Source organism: Penaeus vannamei, chromosome 18, assembly GCF_042767895.1.
Source record: "Penaeus vannamei isolate JL-2024 chromosome 18, ASM4276789v1, whole genome shotgun sequence".
Classification (NCBI taxonomy): Eukaryota; Metazoa; Arthropoda; class Malacostraca; order Decapoda; family Penaeidae; genus Penaeus; species Penaeus vannamei.
In genome coordinates this window covers 32,050,126-32,055,125 of record NC_091566.1, presented here as the reverse complement: position 1 = coordinate 32,055,125, position 5,000 = coordinate 32,050,126, and the positions used below count along the sequence as shown (strand labels likewise).

The window sequence follows — 5,000 nt, the reverse complement described above, 5'->3', positions numbered from 1 at the left end:
GGCCTAGTGATATTAACACCATTAAACAGCATGGTGTAATTCTTTTAAAAAAATCACTGATCTGTAACAAGACTTAGCACTGCAAGAAGCCCTTGTTGTAGTAAGCTTAATGTTCAAAATCTGGGCATTAAGCTTACTTACGCAGCCACTCTCACAAGTATTTGGCTTGTAACCTGGACATACACAAACATTCATATGCAGTGTTATCTCTCCATGCTCCTCCTTTCCAATGTTATTTTCTGTTTTACTGCATAAGCATTTTTAGCTTTCTTGCCATTTTCCAGTGTCTAAATTCATCATTTGATATACTGTAACCTGATGGTAATAGAATGTTTTCCTTGCACACAAACTCCATATCATCTCTCCTGGTAATCCATCTCAGTGCTATAATAATACCAATAAGTAACATTGTTATTTTTGTCTTTTTTTATACTTAATTTCCAGGAATACAACCTGCGCAGTCAGTCACAGCGGACAGGAATAGAATTGAGTAGGGAAATAGTGTCCATCCTAGAGTCAGAGCTTTTCCAGCCATGGCTCACGGACGGTACATTCCACACTTGTTTAGGGCAGTGGCACTGGTTTTCCATCTATTTTGGCATAAAAAAAAATGTTAGGGACTTGGCATACAACCTGATTGCGTTAATTCTTTTTAGGTATTGAAGTTCAACTATTTACCAATAGTACCTACAATGTCATACTCTTATATCCAATAGTTTAAGATATTCCTTTTCAGATTGTTGGACATGAAAGAGAAGATCTTTAGGAATAAATAGATGGTGTACAAAATGACAAAAAATAAAAAATTGAAAACCCAGCAAGTGGACAATTAATTGGTTCCAGACCCTGGGACTAGTACCCATCCACTCTTGGTGACCACTTCCAAAATCAAACAGGCCTATATAAATGAGCAGAGAAGCCAGTGATGCACATGGCTGTGTACTCGAAATTTCCCCATCTCAATTGGTGTTGACATTATGGTACTCCAAATGTACATTTCTAATAACTATAAACTATATGCGGACAGGAATAGGTTATCCAACCATCAGCATAACTAGATAACCCATTACCTATACAAACTATGTCTGGATAACCTATGACATGTCCACACACAAAAGTGGGAATATGTTTCCCATCCACTGATGTGACTGGGGAACATATTGTCCTTTTAGCATTAAATTGCCTTTCTTCAAAGGTAAATTTATGCTTTTCTATTTCATTTTCATACAGGTTTTAATCTACAGGTTGCTTTAAATATAAATATGGCACCCAAAACAAGTGATAAATCTGGTTCAAAGACCAGAAATACACACATACTAGAAAAAGCTGTAGAGGAAATAAAAGGATAAGATTCTTATCATCCTCTCATTTTGTATCATATTAAACTTACTTTATTCATTGATATTGAATTAGAAATTTCCTTGCCCTCACTTAAATTCTATAAACATTATATGATATTCTGAGTTCTTTCCTTTACAGTACAAGAAGAAGATACTTGTAAATTTTATTCACATATCTGAGAAGAGAGGTATGTCAGTGACTAAAGAAAAAATCTTTGACACTGTGGAAGCCAGCCTTGCTGAAGAGGAGGAGAAAGCAAACCAAATTATGGACCAAGTAAACACTGGTGGTATTCATTTTCAGAGGAAAGTCCCCTAGCTTCTGTCCGAACCCCAGAAACCCTTTCACGATCACGATGGGTAGTCTCAGAGCAGTCCATATTGCATGTTTGCTAGTGCTAAGGAGCACTTTCCAGAACAGGACCTAGAATCTGCACTCCAAGACCCCTCAAAGTATGAACAGGAATTGTCTACATATAAAAAAGAGAGTGTGACTGAAATTTTATTTCTACTTCATTACTATGAATTTTCATGGCATAGATTATCTAGTGTAATAAACTGTACACTAATTTCTACAGGAACCTCAACCCTGATGAGACTGGCTTTAGTTTGTCCTGGCCATATATATAAGAACATATATTTTGAAATATCAGGAAAGGAGAAGACAAATATAACACTTCTAGGTATGTATAACTAGCATAAAAACTTTCTGAGAAATGTTCTCTATAAGATACGGTCCTATTCAGAAGTGTAAACATGCCTCTTAAATCAAGAAAAGCTTTTACTTTGCTACAGCTTATTCCTATCACATGCTATTTTTTTCCAACATGCATTGCTGGTGATGGTTCTGCCCTTCCTACTATTATCATTTTACCAAGAAAGTGTATATCCCCATAAATTATAAAGAATGCACATCGATTCAGCTGTATTTCACCTAGAAGTAACAGTGGGTTTATCATGAGAAGTTTTTTATGAATACATGTGCAACCATTTTGACAACTGGCTAAGTGAGAATGAAATTATACACTCTGTTGTTGTCTGGACAGAATGGCATGAGTCAAGTGTGTTTTCATCTTACTAAAAAAAAATAAAAGAACTGAAGGTCACACTATATGGTATTTCTCTAAATACGACACATTTCCTCCAAACTTTGGCCCCTCAAGCAAAATTATTTTGTAACATGATGGTCACATCATCCAGATCGTAGGGATTAATATATTTGAAAGTACATGGAAATATTTACATGAAAAAAAGTAGCTGAAGTACTGCTTTGTTTCTAAAAGTTTGGCAATATCAGTGATAAAGGTGGTGGTGGCTCACTGAGGTACCTGCAATACCAAACACAACCATATGTGTCTAGCCAGACTATAGATAAAACTGTTCCTTAGACCACTGCATCTATTATCTAGATACAAATACCATATTCTAATAAAATCTAGGTGTATTGCAGACACATTTGAATCGTGCATTAACCACATGCCTCCGGGAATGGCATGTGCATACATGAAATGCCCACTATGTGTTTTTACACATAGATGGCTCCACAGGTACTTTGTCACCAATGAACCAATTGTAAGAACTACCTGTCTCACCTGTTTACCCTTTTCCTTGATTTTTTATATTTCCTGATAATTCATATTGCTGTTAGTAATGTCAATTCTTGATTTGATAGTCCCAATAGCAAGGGAGGACATGAAGTATATCAGAGAAATTACTGGATGAAACAGGTCGAAATGGAATGAATATAGATTACAAATAAGCAATATCTCAAAACAAAAACAAAAAATAATGATAATAATAATAATAATAATGATAATAATAATAATTCTAAAAATACCACCACCACCACCACCACCACCACCACCACCACCACCACCAACCACCAACACCACCACCAACACCAACACCAACACCAACACCAACACCAACACCAACACCAACACCAACACCAACACCAACACCAACACCACCACCACCACCACCAACACCAACACCAACACCAACACCAACACCAACACCAACACCAACACCAACACCAACACCAACACCAACACCAACACCAACACCAACACCAACACCAACACCAACACCAACAATAATAATAATAACAATAATAAATAATAATAATAATAACAATAATAATAGTCATTATCATAACAATAAAACTCTACGGTCTAAAGCATATATTTACAATGAAAGCTATGGGAATCCATCCCAACTTTTGGCAAAACCTACTGTAAAACACACAACCACTACAGTAAAACACAAAAGCCAACCCAACCCTTTAGCAAAGGAGCTCCACCACTGGATATCCCAGATGACTCTAAACAGAATTTATTATTTCACTACAGCACGTAGAAACTCTTTATTCTAGCTATAGCTTTTGGAATAACAAGCTTGTTTCTACAGACAAATTGCTATATGAAAACAACATACAAAGTTATAGCAAAATTACACTTTTCTTGAGTTCCACAGTATTTGATTTTCTTTCTTTTTTTTTTTTTTTTTTTTTTTGAGGGGGAGGTGAGGGGGATATGTAATGGACTCTACTATCACACCCTAAATGATACTAATACCTACTTATTTTGCAAGGTCACTTGGCCTATGCTATTATTATGAACTATATAAATGTAAAAATCTGTCAAATATGTACAATATATACATAATAAATGAAAAAACATAAACACAGAGGAGTAGGCACTATTACAAAATAATTATTTTCACAAGCACATAGTACTCCATGGACTTGCTAACATAGTCAAGCATTTAGTAAGTAAGCCACTTTTCTCCTCCATCATATTGAATGAGAATACATCAAATTCCTTGAAAAACAGTCTCCTATATATTAACCAAAATAATCTGCAGAGAGTGAATCAAAGACTGCAAACTCTTAACATGAATAAAACCCCTGAGCCTTTGGCACTCTGGCAAAAGGCTAACAAACTTCTACTTTGTACATGCTAGTGAGACAGTGTCGGTAGTCCACCCAAGAAATGTTCTCAAATCAAGAACCCAACTAAGCTTTATCTTGCTGTGGTTTTTGGGTATTTACTTGTTACAAAGAAAAATAAATGTACTAGGCATCAACGGTCATATATATATAGCAATACCAAAGGGAAAGAGGCTATAGCACTTACAGGCTTTCATACCCAGCAGATAGTCAGAGGCTTAAAAAGTACCAACAGGTCATGTTATAACATGGAAAAAAAATACCTCAGTAACCCCTTACAGTACAGACACACTCGTCAGAGACTGTCACAAATTTCATTCAACAATCTAAATTGCCGTAACTGGCTGTGCCATTGACTGTAGAATATTTTTCTTGCACGGGGAATATTACATTTTTTCATGTGCGGGAAACATCATTTTGTCTAGATTTGCGCGGAAATTTGACAATTCCTTTTTTAATACCTATCTTGAAGATAGGATTGATATTGTAACAGGGGTTGTCAATATTGTATTAGGACTCAGTTGGTAACAAAACTCAGCCTTTGTGGAAATCATGTAATGTAATGCTTTGCAGGAGATCCCCGGCATAGTAGAATTGTATGCATCCGAGATTGGCACATTGGCGTTCACTTTCACTTTCATATCTTAAATTCTCTCCGTAGACCATTCAAAATACAGAGTCGTCAACTCAATGCCAATCTATATATTTGG

At 35.9% G+C, this 5,000-nt stretch overlaps 1 protein-coding gene across 1 annotated transcript in view; it reads right to left on the bottom strand.

Annotated features, from left to right (window-relative positions):
- The window catches only part of icln (chloride nucleotide-sensitive channel icln), a 19,178-nt gene that overhangs the window by 13,291 nt on the left and 887 nt on the right, over positions 1-5,000 (bottom strand). The gene's annotated exons all lie outside the window — the stretch shown is intronic.